At 39.7% G+C, this 18587-nt stretch overlaps 1 pseudogene; it reads left to right on the top strand.

Moving 5' to 3' along the window:
• The first annotated feature begins 5575 nt into the window (after positions 1–5575).
• On the top strand, positions 5576–7250 carry LOC125202325 (xyloglucan galactosyltransferase XLT2 pseudogene; annotated as a pseudogene).
• The last annotated feature ends 11337 nt before the right edge of the window (positions 7251–18587 follow it).

The following is an 18587-nucleotide window of genomic DNA, read 5'->3' as shown; positions in this document are numbered from 1 at the left end:
AGCGGCAAGGAGCTTAGACTTCAATGTATGAGGTGTCGAGTTCGAATTCTCTTGATATCAGTTGTAATTTCCTCCTTTCTTAGGAGTTTATTTGTAATTTCCTCCTTCGTATAGGAGTTAATTTTTTTTTTTAAAAAAAAACTTCCAATACAAACAATTGCTATTAACCAACTCCCAAGGCATGCTTGGTATGATGGAATGTGATTCCTACTTCCATTCTATTCATTTGTTCGGTACGAGGATATTGAGTGACAATATAAAGAAAATCCAAAAATATTGTCGTTCCATTCCTACTCTTGTTCCATTCGACCTTCATTCCATTTCATCATACCATGCATGACCTATCCCAAGTAGTAGTATGTGTTGTCTGGGAACACAATAAGTGACGTGCGGATGCGTTGTAAGTTATGGTTGGGTCACATCATTTAACACGAACTATGTTTGCGTGCTCGAATTTTTCTATATCGTGCATGATACAATATAAAATAGCAACTGTTGTAACACGGTGCATAGTAACAATTACTCCCTCCATCCCATAAATTTTGTCAAAGTTTGACCGTGCACGGGTATTAAGAAATGTAATGGAAAGTGAGTTCAAAAAGTAGTGGAAAGTGGGTCCTACTTTTATATACCTCTTCAGTCCGCCATTAGGAGTCCTATTTATGACCGGCACGGGTTTTAAGAAATGTTAAGAAAAATGGGTGGAAAAAAGTTAGTGGAATAAAGGTCTCACTTGTATATATTAGTTTTAAATAAAATGTGAGTAATATGAGTTAGTGGAATGTGAGACCCTATTACCATTTACGATAAAAGTGAACCGGGACTCTTTTTCACGGACGGACTAAAATGAAAAAACGGGACACCTATTTGTGGACGGAGGGAGTATCAGTTTTATAATAAAATATGAGTGAGAATCTGAGGTCCACTACTAAAAATGACAAAAAGTGAAATGCGACAAATTTTATAGGACGGACAGGAATAAAAAAATATGATAAAATTTAAGGGACGAAGAGAGTATCTGTTTTTAAAAATGATGTTGAAACATGAAGCTCTGAGTCATTGCAAATTGAACCGAGTTAAACTTGTTAGTACGAATGAGTGAATTTATGATTATTGTATATATACATCGATGAAAAGTGGTTGCCAAATATTGTCACCTTAATTCCTTTCTTATTTAAAACCTAGAATTAAATGTTAACTACAACAAGTTAGCCCCACCACTTAGGTAATACTAGCCACATTGTTCCCAATATACCGATTTACCTTAACTACTGAAACAGTAAACCATATATATTGAGGAGCTACTCTTCTACATACTGCTTTCAAATCATCAGATCGAAGAATACAACTGTGGTGAAACCTTCCTATTTATTCCCGTTAGTTGGGGACAAGAAACGCTATGAATGTCTGACTGTTAAGTCTCACATCGTCTTTCTACGAGGTGGGATCCATTTCCACTAACAAAGTGGAAAATATTTTGCGGACAGACTAAAATGACGTACCACATCAAATGGCTTGAATGAAGCTTCATCGGTTTCATGGGGATAAGTCCTCTACTGTGCAAAGTACCACATCAGATGTTGTTGTGCTTGAAACACATAATCTAATGAGTGAAACACAAAACTATTTTTCTTTAATTTTCGTAAGCCATTTTTTACAATTGTATTCATGGATTAATTTAGCGCAACAACATTTTTTGTGGTATATTGCACAACATAGGATCGATCAAATTGCTTTGGGACTTGAGCATACCAAAGTACAGTACTAGATATTGATGTAATTGGGAGAACATAAGTTTATACTTTGCACTCAATCTTATGGCAATAAGGATGAAAATGAAATGCTAAGGACCGTGACTTGATAACCGAAATTTATCGATGTAGGAGGAATGATACAATTTTTTTTATGAGGGAGGGAAATGCTTCTCGTGTGTTTCGCGGGCACCGTCAGCCCTGCAATGCGGCCATGTATTGGCGCAGGCCGCATGGGAAAGGGGTTGCAATGCTGCCGCGGCCTAGGCGGCTGGAGTGCGAATGACCTCATTGAATGAAATCTTGACCCGGAGATAAAAAGGTCAATGAATTGTCACATTCTATTGATTCAAGATCAAAAAAATGCGTTTCCGTAATCAATTGCATAAATTATTATCATTTATTTCAATATTAAATTCCTTTTAAGAGTATTTTAAAGTTGACTAATTACAACTTACAAGTTATTGCTTGCATTGCAATCCAATGATAATACGTGTTTCACATGCTTTGTCATTTTTTTTTTATTGTCATTGAGAAAAATCAGTTTTATGCATTTTACAAATAACACAAACACGTTTTTATGAAAGAAATTGCAAAAAAATTTCAGACGCGTCGACAAACGCAATCTAATGACTATCTTTGTATATTGAAACATTTCATAAATAACTGTGATCATGTAAATAAATAAAGGATAAAGTATCAAAATACATTTCATATTGGTGGCCGGCTGTGTCCGTTCCTAATCATAATCAAATGCCTTATTCAATATTAAAATCAAAATAAATTGCTTTAACTATTAAATCCCAATTTCTGCAAATACGGTTATCACAAGTTGGCTGCAGGTCGTTTTCATGATTGAAGATTTTACTAGCACCATTCTTCAGTCTCTTTTTAACATTGAATCCCTTTGCTTAACATATTGAAACTTCTGTATTTTTAGTGGGTTATAGCTTATTACATTAAATTGCCTACATCGCAACTAGAGACGTGTAAACTAGTGTTTGGCACAACAGTGTGGCTATATGTGTGAGCAGTCTTCTAATTACATACTCTTCCAAAATATTGATCATTTTGTTTTTCCCATTTTTTATAAATAAATTTCACTTTCCATTTCCACTAATTCATTATGCTAGCATTCTAGGAGTATAAAACTAATGGAGTATATAAACGTGAGACTTAAATTGCTAACTACAACTAAATGATAGACATTAGATCAATAATCAAGTCATAAGATCATTAAGATCATTAAGTCACAAGTACTAATGCATTGTACAAAAATTGTCAATTAGGGTATTAATATCATTTAACAAAAAATTAGTTATAATTAACTTTTTAAAAATATCCCTAAACTTTAAATGATTATAACTATCTCAATTTAAATTATTTTTTTGCACAACATATAACCAATTAAAGATAATTTTATAAGGATTCCAACGAGATACCAATTGCATATGTTTTCAATGTCAAAATCTTAAAAAAAATTGATGAATTTTCATATTCTTTTGACAAGCGGATAATGTCATCATATCAATCATAATATGTCAATATAATGCATATACAATGTCAATAATAAATTGTGTTTACATATTCAAGGAGTCGTATTGATATTTTTATACACAATATTGTCAGTTTTTCTAAAATCCTAAATTTGGCGATTCTTCTTATATTTTTAAATTTAAATAATAATAAAATAAAATTACACGTGCCAATTAATAAATCACTAAATCTCTGAAAATCTTATAGTCTCAAATTAGTTGTATTTAGCAATTAAGGGGTGAGTTAAACAGTTGATCACACAGATCAATTGTGTTTTATTTTATAATAATTATCAATAAAATAACAGATAACTAGTATTGTTAACTCTTCAATGAATTGAATATAAAAGTTAACAAACCAATATTGATAACTCTTGAATATATGTATATTTCAAACTCGAATTCAGTTTGATTGTGTTAGGATCATCGACTGCAACATTAGTTTGATATTGTCCGCTTTGGATCAAACCCACACAAATTTATTTTTGGGGTCACTTCCAAAAGGTCTCAAACTAATTGGGGTTGGACAGGAATTACATACACCTTCCAACTTCCCTCACTCATCCGATATGGGTAGGGTTTGTACCCATCTCCCCTCAAACCGAGACCACATCGAGAACGCAGTCGACACGAACATGGGTCGTTCCAACCCTGGCCTTGGGTCATCCAGGGCCCGACTCTAACCCGAGTCTTTCAGGGTCCGACCCTCATCGGGGCTCATCCAGGCACACCCAAAGATCACACAGATCAATTGTGTTTTATTTTTAATAATTATTAATTAAATAACAGATAACTAGTATTGTTAACTCTCAATTAATTGAATATAAAAGTTAACCAACCAATATTGATAACTCTTGAATATATGTATATTTCAAACTCAAATTCAGTTTGATTGTGTTAGGATCATCGACTGCAACATTAGTTTGATATTGTCCACTTTGGATCAAACCCACACAAATTTGTTTTTGGGGTCACTCCCAAAAGGTCTCAAATTAATTGTGGTTGGACATAAATTACATACACCTTCCAACTTCTTTCACTCATCCGATGTGGGATGGATTTGTACTCACCCCCCCCCCCCAACCGAGACCACGTCGAGAACGCAGTCGACACGAACATGGGTCGTTCCAGCCCTGGCCCCTGGATCATCCAGGGCCCGACTCTAACCCGAGTCTTTCAGGGTCCGACCCTCATCGGGGCTCATCCAGGCACGCCCAAAGCCACCTTGGTTCTGATACCACTTGTTAGGATCGTCGATTGCAATATTAGTTTGATATTGTCCGTTTTGGGTCAAACCCGCACGGATTTGTTTTTGGAATCACTCCCAAAAGCCCTCAAACTAATTGGGGTTGAACAAGAATTATATATACCTTCCAACTTTCCCCACTCATCCGATGTGGGATGAGTTTGTACCCAACAGATTCGTCTATTGACTATATATGTTGTTATTTAGATATATTGTCCTCCTACTTTAACATAAGCTTACTTCAACTATTATTTTTTATGAATTTTGTAAAATTAAAATTTTAATAATAATATTTTTAATATATTAAAATCAAACTAAATATATAAATTGAAATGAACAATTTTAAATATGCATCAAACGAATTAGTGCTAACGTAAAAGCTCACGCATTATTATTATGATAACAATAGATCATAAGATAAATCAGGATTAGCAATTTTCTAGCTTGCACATCACCGAATGGGCGGTGATGAAATATTTATATCTTTTGGACCACAGTTAAATAATCTTTCCATCACAAAATCTAAAATAGAACGGCTTTTTTGTATTTAAAGACAAATTAATAAATATTTTAAATAATACGTTAATTAATTAGCACTTGATCTATACTAAGTTGATTGGTATACTCAATCAGTTCCATGGCAAACACTTGCTTCCGAAACAAGTTCAAACCTTTAAAAAATCTCACAAAACGTATGATGTAGATAAAGTTAAAATTTTGACAGAGGTTGAATTAGATAAAGCCAAACATATGTTGATATAAAATCAACATCTAAACACTTCTCAAATTAATGCATCTAATTAATTAGTAGAAACGGACATTAGAAAGCGGACAGTTAATGAGTTTAATCTTTTTAGTGACAACCTATTGAGTCCAGGAAAAATATTTTAGCAACTGATCAACAACATTTTGTTATTAACTTTTCTTTAATTATAATTAATCTTATTGTAACTTAACAGTAGACTCTCCCAAGTTGGCATGTTTTTCATCTATGATATACCTATGTCTATAATATCATTTCTATCGCTTTGTTATTTTTCATTGACACTCTCAAAACCCTACCTTTTCTTTAAATTGACAATAGCTTCTTCATAATTCCAAATCCCTCTACCAAAATTTCAACTATGGTGTTAGATCATTATAACACCCACAAAAAACCCAAGAATTTCTCATTCAAAAACGCCAACACAATTAAAATATACTTTTCAAAATTTTCCAAAGTATTCCTAGTTATAATCTTCCAACTTGTGATCATACACTACATTTACCAATCTCCATCAAAACCTTCATCATCTTCAATTCATCAATATACAACACAACAAATTCCGGCTCCAGAATCCGATGATCGGTGCAAACACGGCACCGTCTACGTCTACGACCTTCCGGCCAAGTTCAACCAAGACTTGCTCGACAACTGCGCCGACTTAGACCCGTGGCACTCCCGGTGCAAGGCCGTCTCTAATCACGGTCTCGGTCCGATGGCCGCCGGCCTCTCCTCCGCCGTGCCGGAAAATCTATCTCCGGCGTGGTACTGGACGGACATGTTCGCCGGAGAAGTCCTCTACCACTCCAGAATGCTCCGGCACGCGTGCCGGACGACGGACCCCGACACAGCCACCGCGTTCTACATCCCATTCTACGCGGGCCTCGCCGTGGGCCGGTACCTCTTCTCCAACCACTCGGCGCAGGACAGGGACGCGTCCTGCGCCGAGCTCCTACGGTGGGTGGGCAACCAGGCGCCGTGGCGGCGGTCACGCGGCGGCGACCACTTCATCATGCTCGGGAGGATGACGTGGGATTTCCGGCGCTCGCGCGACGGCGACTGGGGGTCGGGCTTCATCTACATGGCGCAGATGAAGCACGTCCTGCGATTGGGGGTTGAGCGGGACCCGTGGGACCCGCTAGAAATAAGTGTCCCCTATCCGACCGGTTTTCATCCCCGGTCAGACCGGGAACTGGTCCAATGGATGGAATATGTTAGGACTGCGAACCGGACCAGCCGGTTCGCGTTCGTGGGCGGAAAGCGCCAAATGAAAGGCGATTTCCGCACAATTTTACAGGACCAGTGCCGCGAAGAGTCCGGTTCGTGCCGGATGGTGGACTGCTCGGGGACGCGGTGCTATGATGGGACGTCGGAGATTATGGAGGCGTTCCTGGCGTCGGAATTCTGCCTGCAGCCGAGGGGAGATGCGCACACGCGGCGGTCAACATTCGACTGCATGCTGGCCGGTTCGATACCGGTTTTCTTCTGGAAGAGGAGTATTTACAATCAGTATGAGTGGTTCTTGGGGGATGAACCGGACCGGTTTTCGGTTTTTATAGACCGGAGAGCGGTGCGGAATGGGACGACTTCGATTAGGAAAGTGTTGGAGAGTTTGAGTATAGATGAAGTCAGAAGGAAGAGAGAAAAAGTGATTAGTTTGATGCCAAAGTTTGTGTATAAAAGTGGTGAGGATGGGAGTGCCAAAGATGCGTTTGATTTCGCCGTTGATGGAGTGTTGAGAAGGATGCATAAAAGAGGAGACTCGACTACATGAATATGTGCTTTATACTTTGGATTATACGTAAAGCCCTTATTCGTTTGTATGCGAATTTTCAATTTTTTCCTTCAAATTAAATTTTCTTTCTCTTAGCAAATATTACTAGTATGCAAAACAAATGTATATGTATAAAATGAATTCCATTTGTTAGAGAATGCAACATAAGTTCCAAGTTTAAGTTCGCATTTATTTATTTCTTTATTTGTTGGAGATTAATTAAAATAGTTACTGTCAACTAAGTTGCGACCTGAGCATAAATCACAATTCCTTCCCAATAATTTTTGAAATCACACATAAAATAAAGAAATAAAGAATCAAAAATCCAGTTCAAGATTAATATGCGAGTGGTGCTGTGGAATAAAAATATATCAAGATGCGAGTGGTGTTATGGTGGGTGGAAACGTCGTCGGTGGCGGCGGATGCAGGTGCTGTGGTGGCGGGTGGAAGGAGGCAGCGGTTTGGACATTGGAGGAGAATTGGTACAGATGTGAGTGAGAAGAGATCGTGGGGAAAAGGTAAAAAAAAATATGATTAAAAAACCTTAAACCAAATTAAAAGAAGAAGAAAAAAAATTATATTATGACCGAATAGTTAAAAATCCGCATAGTCCACGGATTTCCTGGCATGCTTGGCAGCATTGATTGCATGCATTGGAAGTGGAAGAATTATCCGACTACTTGGAGGGGGCAACACTTAAGCGGCCACAAAGGCGGCAGCCCAACGCTCATCCTTGAAGCAGTCGGCATGCATATTTCGGTGCGCCTGGATCCAACGACTTGAACGTGCTCTACTTTTCCCGTCTCTTCAAAGATCTTTTAGATGGTGTAGCACCGTCAACGGCCGTCAATACCGCATGGTGTACTCTCTCGCCGATGGTATTTACCCAAGGTGGCCGACTTTCTTGAAGACGCTCAACATGCAGCAAGACCTAAAATGGTTTCTTTTTGTGCAGCGTCAAGAGGCTGCTCGAAAGATATTGAAAGAGCTTTTGGGGTTCTTCGAGCCCGATTCAACATTGTGAACACCCCTTCTCGGATGTGGTACGCAAACAATATTGTCGCAATCATGTACACGTGTATTATCTTGCACAACATGATTATAGACGACGAAGGGCTGAGGGTGGCTAACTTTTTCAACGAGGATGAAGCCGGAAGCTCAACCGCAAGGATTCCCCACGCCGAGGTGTGCATACTACGACGCGCGAGAGGAGCCAAAGAAGATTGACAATGCTCGATATCAAGACCCACATCGACCTACAAGAAGACCTAGTCAAACACATGTGGGCGAAATTCAGCAACGAGTAGTGGTTTTTTTTTTTATGAATTTAATTATGTAATTTTAATTTTTAGGATTTCAATTATGTAATTTTAACTTTTTTATAATTTGTAATAGTATTTCGGGTATTTTGAATGCATTTTAATATCGAAGAAATGTTTTTAGTAATTGAAGTATTTAAATTGAATAATAAAATGGCGGGAGACTTGAATAGTGTAAGAGCATGCTCTTGTATAAGAGCATGAATATGGGTGTTTGAATCTTGCGGAAGAGCAGAGAATTAAAAATAAATAAAGGTGAGTCCGGGCCAATGTCCATATTCTTGCGGAAGAGCATAGACGTGGATGCTCTTACCCCCGTTTCTTGTTTTATGGGTAGGAAAATAGCAAAATTTAAAATTCAACATAGTTCCTCTTCTAATCTATAGTATCTCAGTTTTTAAGGCAACAATAAATTTGGTTTTATTCGAGCACCAAATTTTCAATTAGTTAAATTATTTACATGAATATATTTTCAACCCAAAGGCGTAATTGTAGTGGTGGAATAATGAGTAAGAGCATCCACAATAGAAATCGGCCAGCCATAGGCCAGCTACCCTTTCTCACTGCCACGTCAGCAGCACTAAAAATTCACCTGTCACGTCAGCATTTACTCAAATAGGTCAGCCTTAGGCCAGCTGCAATAAAAATAATTCAAAAACAACTACATTTACGGAATTTACGATTAAATCGCGGAATTAAATTTACGAGACATATACGGGAAAATTCATTCATTTCATTAAAAAAAAGGTACATAGATAAAAAAAAACATGAGTTTTTTTAAAAAAAAAGAGCTTCCACACACGAGCCCCGCCACTCTCTACTCCTCGTCGTCGCCGCCGCCACCCGGGGTATCTGAGCCCGCGTCTGAACCCCCCACCAGTGCCCTCGAGACATCCAAATCCACCCGCATATTCTCGAGCATCGAGTAGAGGAACCTCTTCTCCGTGGGGTCGGTTGCGGCCTTCCACTCTTGGAAGACCGCGAACATCCGTTCCTCCGTTTTTGGACGCGAGAATAAGGTATACGCGCGTGGGGGGGCGGATGCCGAGATGACCTCCTAGGGCGATAGGGGGGATCCTCCCTTCGCTGCCCGTTGCGCCCGCTTTTGGCCAACCGGGCGAGGGCAACGAGTAGAGGATGGAGGGGACGGAAACTCCTCAGCATCCGGGGGGAGGTCGTGGGATCCGCCGCTGCTGCCGCTGTAGTCGCCGGAATAGTTCAACCTCTGCTTCTTCGGCCACCCAGTGTCGCATCCCGCCCGCAACTTCTCGGAGTCCTTCAGCAACACATAGCATTCCCAGAAGAGGAACTCCTTATACTTCCCCGGCAAGGGGAACTGTCTCTCCGCTATCCTCCGGGCGTCCTCCTCATTCTGCCCACTAGTCAGCTGGCGGAGGGCGTTGGCGTACAACCCCGAAAATCAGCCGACCGCGGCCCTGATCCGTTCTCACCCCTTCCGGCACTCCTCCCCACTGTAGTCCTTCCTATGCGGGAAGTTCCTCCTGTAGGCTGCTCTAATCTTCGCCCACATGTTGACGACCCGCTGGTTGTTCGCAACCAGCAGATCGTCGCAAACCGAAAACAACCCCTTGGCCACGCCGGCGTACTCATCCTCCGTCCACTTCCTCCGCATGAGGGTGTCGTCAACACCGGGCTGCGAGGACTCGCCGACCACCTTGCCCTTCCCCTTGGCCTTCTTCTTCTTCGGCGCGGCCCGACCCGCTGGAACGGGAGTGTCCGGCTCCCCGAGATCGATCCCCATCTCATGCAATGACAAAAGGTCATCGCCAGTGAACTGCGTCTGCACTGGGATCAACGTGTGAGACGAAGCCGTCAAACAATAAAGAGAGGGACGATAGACCGTGTCCACCCCCAGTGGCCCCTGCATCCCGGGATGCGTACCGTGCTGCATTCCTCCCTGCCACATCATCCCCATCATCTGCTGCATCATCTGCTGCTGCATCTGGGGCATACCTCCCCACCCCGGCGCTGACTGCCCGCCGCTCGCCTGCACCCCGCCCGGCATCCCCCACGGCATCCCCCCTGGTTCCCCCCTGCATCCCCCCCGGCTCTCCAGCCATCATCCCCATCAACTAATTCCAAGGGACGTTAGACCCAGGGCCCATCTGCCCGCCCATCTGGCCCCATCTAGATCCCACGGGTACCGTGGGAATATGAGAGTCGCTCATCACCGGACTGGACTCGTTGTTGTTGTCCAGCGCTCGATGTTGCTCTTGTACAGAATTTAGAGAGAGAGAAAACTCGTTAAAACAAGTGGTGCAAATGAAAATGAAACTAAAATCGCGTATATATAGGTTTTCAAAAAAAAAATTTAAAAAAAAACGAAAATTGGCGCTGGTCGATCGCTGGCCGATCGGCACGCCACAATGGCAGCCAGCGCACCCGAATCGGCTAGCCCACGCCGATTTTCTCGCCGATTCTCGGCTGGCCGGTTGCAATGGTTCGGCTAGCCGATCGGCTAGCGACGCGAATCGGCTAGCCGCTATTGTGGAAGCTCTAATAGAGCATTACTTTGACTTAATTTATCGTTTAATTATTAGTGTAGGAATATATTAATATTAATATATTTTTTTTCTATCTTTAAAATTTTTTGAAGTTTTTATTTATATATAATATATTTTATTAATTAATTTATTATATTAATTTTTTGTCCACAATTATTCATCTCATATTTCATTTTCGATCTGTTTGTCAATACATATTCATTTATCTTTACTAATTTTGGATAAATAGACCTCACAATTCACTCATATTTTATTATAAAATTAATATATAAAATGACGCATATTCCACTATTTCTTTTTACATTTTTAAGATCTGAAATCAGTCAAAAGTGGGATAAGTAATTACGGATAGATGAGGTACATATTTATATTAAATAACTAATATTTTAACTACTCAATTTTAGGACTCTTAGAATATCAAAATATTACAATCTGTGTGTATACTAATATTTTCTTCGAATTCTCAAATAAAAAATCCTAGATACAACACTACGCAGCACTAGTACCATTAGAGAAGGCTAGTCATTATCAGAGATTTAAGAAGCATCGCACGGCCTACCATACTTGTCGTTAAATTTCAGCATCTACTCATTTCAACTTTTAATTCCGCTTTGTTAACAGGTATACCCAATACCTGCAAAATCCAAAATATAAATACCCGACCCAACCCATTTCCCGTTTCGTATTATGACGTATCTATGCATGCGCATGTATTGATCATGCTATACTATTTGATAGACTAAACAAATAGAAAAAGAAAATTAAAATTAGTAATATCTGAAAAAAAGAATCTTGAGAGACGTGTCTATGTCTGCAATCCATGTAAATTAACCATATTAAATTTATAGAAATCAGAATGAAAGAGCTTTATTTCGTAAAGTGACGAGCTTGGAAATTAAAGCGGCACAGACTTAAAAGAAAATTAATAATTTAATGCTGCTTTGCTAACTCGAATCTAGTAAGATTCCATTTCATTTTCCATCATGAATTTCCAAAGTGCTTTATGTAGAATATAAGAGTACATAGCTATGTACTCTTATCGTTTTGCATTCGATTTTATTTTCATTCAATGCATATTATATGAAAAAAAATTATGTAAGGAAAGTAACAACCTGGTTACCTGAATCCAATTATTTATTTTAAGTTAATTAATTAATTTATTTGCATCATTAGCTCCTACAATTTGTCGATTTTATATGTCAAACTTTATCCTAATCTTATTAGTAGTGCCCCTGGTAGTTAGAGAATGACTATTATTTGAATTAAACATTGGGCCTTAGTATTATGTACTTTGATTAACAATTTTAATTTGAAGCATGAAATGATGAACTTCAATTGTTTGAGTTTTTGGGCATTATGCGTTGTTTGCCCAAATTTAACGTAATTTGAGTTGAGGTGATTATATACGTATATAACCATTATAGCCTTCCCTTCCACCGTCAAAATTGAAATAAATAGCAGAAGATGTAATATGATATACTCCTTAGTTAGCCCAAAAACAAACTAATATGATACACTAACTTAGCCCAAAATCAAACTAATAAGTTTAATGCAAGATTAAGAATCGATTCTCAACCTTAAGTTAAGTGCCCGTTCAGTTCAGTTAGAAGTATTTTAGACCAAAGATGACTTGGGCCCATGCTTGGTTGGTAAAGTCTTTAAATTGTACTCCTTCTATTTCACAGTAGTAGAGTTATTATTTCATTTATGGCGTTCCATATTAGTATAATCATTTCTTTTTTTTAGAATAAAAATTTCGAAGGCTTAAAGCATTCACAATTGGTTATGTGGTGGGCAGTGCCTCCCGTTGCGCCGCATTTCGGGCAAAGCCTGGTGAAGGGCGCTGCTAGCATCACCTCTGTGACGCCCATTATGGAAGACAGATATGCGTCGTGGGGAGGGTGGGATGGGCGTGGTTTCAGTCATGGGAGATGAAGAAAATAAGAAAATTGAAGGGGGAAAGAAAAGAAAAAGAAATGGAATTATTGTGTTGATTATGAGAATAATTTTGTGTATTAATATCTATAGGAATAATTTTATGCATTAATTTTGTGCATAAATGAGAATAGTTATGTTAATTATTCCGTAATTTTACTTAATGAATATTCCAAATATAATTTTAATTTGAATTATTTAATGAGATTAATGATTGAAAAAAAAATTTGTTTATCATTATTATTATTATAGTAGTATGTATTAGTAATAAATAATACTCCTCCCATCCCATAATAGGTGGTACACTTGGATAATGACACGAGATTTTAAGAAATGTTGTTTTATGTGTTAAATGGAGATAAAATAGTATATTTATATTAATGTTTGAGAAAACTTTTTTCAAAAAAACAAATGTGACAACTCTTATAGGACAAACTGAAAAGGAAATTGTGATATTTACTATGGATCCGAGGGAGTATTAGATAATGTGAGAGACGTAGGGTGAGGCTGCTGGGGTTTGGTGCCCCTTGCACAACGGAAGACTTGTACAAAACAAATAAATCAGATACGGATCTATTTGACCGATTATGCGATTAATCAATTCACATGTTAAACAGATAATTGCATGTTAGAACGCAAATAATTCATGCTCAAAGAAAATAAATCCGAAACATGATTTCTACAGTTTATGGTTACCGATTTGATTCTCCAAAGAATCGTCGATTGCTCGCGCCTTCTCCACGTAATGATCTTCAATACTAGACCACGGATCTTCTGACTGGTTCCGAACTGTATCTCGACATCAGGGTGGGCTGATCTTATCAAAATACTAGGACTCGAATAAAAAGAAGACAGAAATTCCTCACGGAGGAGAGCTGGAGAATTTTAGAGCTCCTCTAATAATAAATTGTGATTCTGTCTCTCCTTTATTCTCCTATTTATATTAAGTTCATATTGGGCTCAGTCAGGGATCTATGGAAGGTTTTGGATATGGGCTCCTCCAATTAGCTTTTTACTAATTAAATTGAACCCACAATTTAATATAAGCTTATATTGGAATATTACGAGCAGCCACTACAGAAGTAATATTGCACTCCCCATCCAAATCCGAAATTACAAGTAATCCGGGTTTCCGTTATTTATATTATTTATTTCTCGCGCTTAAGATATAAATGTCCATTAATTAATTAATGTCTGCTATGGACTTAATTAATTAACATCTTATTAATTTCAAGAGTGGACTCAGCAAGAAACACTTATTTATTATTCATAGAGTAATAAAACTCCAGCTGGCCAGTTTTCCGAATAATAAAACCTTGTTCAAGCTCCTCTTGAGGACATTATCAAACGAGACTCACCTCGCACACGATTCAACATAATAGCAATCCTAGCACCGCTAGATATTAATCACCACCACCCAATATATCAGGATTACTGGGTTGCGAAAAACCCGCACCATTTGATAAGTCAAAGTAGTGCATAATCAATACCGTATGCTCAATGCTAGCGTATGTAGATTAAGAAATAGTTATTTATCAAGACCTAGTCTTTCAGTAGATAGTATAAAGATACGTCTTGTTGTTAGATCCATTCAGTGCTATACCACACTAACGTCATCTTATTTCAGTAAGGCTTAGAAATAATCGGACTGACATTGCAACCTTTCACGATAGGTGGTCTAAGCCTATCTGGGTTGTGAAATTCTTCTTTTTCTTTTGCAAAGCATTGCATAGAACCGACTGTGTTACCTTAAAGTGGACGTCGCCCACAACCAGTCTACTAAGCAAAAGACTTAGACTTTGTTTGCTTCTTATACATTTAAATGTTTATAAAACATCTTATAAATGCACAAGCAAACACAATATAATAATATACTGATTCTATTCGTGCGAAACTGCTCGAATAATACTGAATCGGGTTAAAAGTGGATTATAGAGTTTTACGTGTACAAGCAAGATTCTATTCGAGCGAAACTTGCTCGAAACATGCTTTTCAGTATACCAAACCTAACAGAGGCATGGCAAGAGGTACCCTACTGTGGAAATTATGGCTTATCGCAGAAAATGAGAGGAACAATATTCCTGGGATTCATTTTTCCAAAAATTATTTTCCTTACCAACTTTACTTTTCCGTCAACCAAACATGGACATATCATTCTCTACCTTTTTTTATTATTTATCCACTTTAATTATTTATAATTATATTTTCAAAATGAGTGCAGAAAATGAAATGACGGTGGAACGAAGAGAATAACATTTCAGTTATGGAAACTTTCTCTAACATTTTATCCTCCTTTTATCATTCTTACTCTTATATAGCTTTCTTTCTCTCTTATACTTTATTTATTTTTTTCCCACTTATTCTCTTACTTACCAATTTTTCATTAAAACTCGGGTTATCCATAGATAGAACTATTTTTCATAAACTAATGGAATAATATACTACTAGTATTGTTAATTATTAATTTTTCATTTAATCAATAAATAATTGGATTTAGTCACAATAGCCACATAAAAATAAGGATATTTGAGACGGTACAAAAATTAATTTATAATTGGAATAGTAAGAGAAATAAGAAGAAGGTAATTAAAATAATGTTAGTGGAAGTAAGACCTACATTATTATTGGTATTTAATGATGGATCCTGATGGTATAAGTTATACTCCCTCTGTCTGCGAATAGGAGTTTCGTTTTTCTATTTTAGTCCGTCTGCGAATTGGTGCCCCGGTTCACTTTTACCATAAATGGTAATATGGCCTCACCTTCCACTAACTTGTTCCACTCACATTTCATTTAAAACTAATATATATATAAGTGAGACCTCTACTGCACCAACTTTTTTCCACCCACTTTTCTTAACATTTCTTAAACCCGTGCCGCCAAGAAATGGGATTCCTAATGGGGGACGAAGGGAGTAAATAAACTGATGTATATGAGTAATGAGTTGGTGAGAATTTTTCATAAATGAAAATGTGCAATTTATGGTATGGGAGAAAAAGCAAAGTGTCCCAATTTTTACGGGATGTGGGGAATACTAATTATAGATTCTCAGGTTTAAGGTTCGGGCGGTTAATTGCAAAACTGTAATCGGCAGTTACGGTTTCGAACTGGAACTGAGATATTTAAATGGAACCGAAACTGCTATTTTTGGAATTGTGGCTAGTTCAGGTTCCAACATTTCGGAAGCTAAATTGTCCTGAAACCGCGAAAACTGCTGGAAAATAGTGAAATCAAACCGGAACTGAAAAAACTGGTGGAAAACCGCTGGTTCAAAACCGAAATCGGAACCGGCGGTATTTGAAATATAACCATAGTCCACCACTGCAGCACCTCGCCCTAAGCCCAATCCTTAGTCCGCGCCGTCCACGGACTATGCACACATTTTTGCATAGTCCGGCCCATCGTCCGCCCCATTGTACGGGGTAAGGACAATAGTCCAGACTATGCACACATTTTTCATTTTTTAAATTTTTTTTTTTATATTTTCTTCTATATATATCACCAATATTTTTTACTTCATTTCACACCTTTCACTCCACTCTCTTCCCCATCTCAATTTCTATCTAAATTTAATAATGAATTCCGACGATTTCCCTATTTGCAAGCATAAAATATAAAAAAATATAAAAAATACTGACAATAGGATATGCCTTTAATTTGTGGTATGTTTATATTTTTATTCTTGCTCATTGATATATTTGCAAACATAAAAAATAGGATTCATGAATTTTTGTAGTGTTTAAATATTCAAATAATAAATAAAATACTTAGGGCGGGGCTTAGGGCGGGCTATAATTCGCCACATTGCAGGTAGAAGGGGCGGAGGATAAAATGATGATGTGGCGGTGCATAGGGCGAGACTTAGGGCGTCGTATAGTCTGCCGCATTGTAGATACCCTAAGAGCATCTACAATAGGAATAGGCTAGCCATAGGCCAACCATAGGCTAGTCACAAACTCCTCCTACCACATCATCAATACTAAAATTCCTCCGGCCACATCATCAGGACAAGCAACATGCTAGCCACAACAAACAAAATTAAAAAAAATTAAATTTACGGAATTAAACACAAAATACGGAATTAAATTTACTGCACATATACGAAAAAATTCATTAATTCCATTTAAATAAAAAAAGTACATTAATTAAAAAAAATTGCATAATAATAAAAAAAAACCGGGCTTCCACACACGAGCCCCCGCCTCACTCTACTCCTCGCCGCTACCTAGGACCCCCAAATCTGCCGCATGTGAGGCCGCATCTGAGCTAGAGGTGCACACGATTCAGGAACCGGCGATTACGGTTCGGAACCGCCTGTTCCGGTTTTGGAAATTGTTGAACTGGAACCGAACCGCAAGGGTGTTACGCGGTTACGGTTACGGTTCCAAAACCGCCGGTTTCGGTGTCAGTTCCGAACCGCCGGTGTTTTGCGGTTCCGTCTTGATTTCATGATTTTTCGCGGTTCTGGCACGGTTTCGGTTCAAAAAATTTTGAACCTGAACCGAACCACGGTTCAAAAATCGACGGTTTCGGTTCGAGAAAATTCTCACGGTTTCGGTTTGGAACCGCCTGTTCGGTAAACCTTGGGCAGGTCTAATCTGAGCCCCCGGCTCTGCCGCGGCGGCTGCCAAATCAACCCGCATACTCTCTAGGAGGTCATGAAGAAACCTTTTCTCCACGGGGTCAGTTGCCGCCCTCCATTCACCTATGTTCTTATACATTCTCAGTTGCGTCGCTTGACGCCCGATGCGGACGAGCTCGGCTGGCGACTTGCCAATGTGTGGGGATGCTGACTGGACCTCCTCGGACCCCCGGGCACCTCCCCAGGCTGCCCGTTGCGCCCCCCTCTTACCAACCGGGCGAGTACGGCGAGCGAACGATGGAGGAGTCGGGAACTCCTGAACATCGTCGGGGAGCTCGTGGGAGCCACCAGTGCTGCTGTGGTCACCGCCTCACCGGCGAGGTTCAGCCGCTGCTTCTTCGGCCAGCCAGCTTCGACACTCGCCCGGAACTTCTCGGAATCCATCAGCACCAGATAGCAGTTCCAGTAGGTGAATTCCTTATACAGCCCCGGCACGGGGAATGCTCTCTCGGCTATCCTCCTGCAGTCCTCGTCAATCTGGTCACTGGTCTTCATGCGGAGGGCGTTGGTTTACAAGCCCGCAAATCGGAAGACCGCAGCCCTGATTCGGTCCCACCCCTTCCGGCACTCGTCCCCGGTGTATGGCTTCCCATGCGGGCAATTTCTCCTGTAGACTGCTGCAATTTTAGCCCACATGTTGATGATCCTTTGATTGTTCGAAACGCGGCGTTCATCGCAAACAGACACCTAAGCCTTGGCCAGCCCGACGTTCTCATCCTCCATCCACTTCTTACGTACACTGTCGTCATCATCCGGCTACGACGACTCGCCTACCACCTTTTTGCCCTTGCCCTTCTTCTTCTTCGGTGCGCCCCAACCCCACCCTCGACCTACTCCCCCTGTATGAATGAAAGTGTGTTCATATCGAACGCCTGGTTCCAACAACTCCTCTAGGGAGAAAGTGTCATCTCCAGTGAATTGAGTCTCCACTAAGGTCGATGTGTGGGAAGACGCAGCCAAAAAGTCAAGACTGGGGTGATAGACATTGTCTCTCCCCCCCCCCCGGCTACACCATCGGCTGCACCCCCGGCATCCCCTGAATCCCGGGCCCCTGCATCCCGGGCTACATCCCCTGCCATCCCGACACCCACCCTGGC

This window comes from Salvia hispanica, chromosome 2 (genome assembly GCF_029641045.1).
Source record: "Salvia hispanica isolate PSC_SH4W2 chromosome 2, Shi_PSC_v1, whole genome shotgun sequence".
Lineage (NCBI taxonomy): Eukaryota > Viridiplantae > Streptophyta > Magnoliopsida > Lamiales > Lamiaceae > Salvia > Salvia hispanica.
The sequence above is the reverse complement of the archived record's forward strand: the minus strand, read 5'-3'. Positions and strand labels throughout refer to the sequence as shown.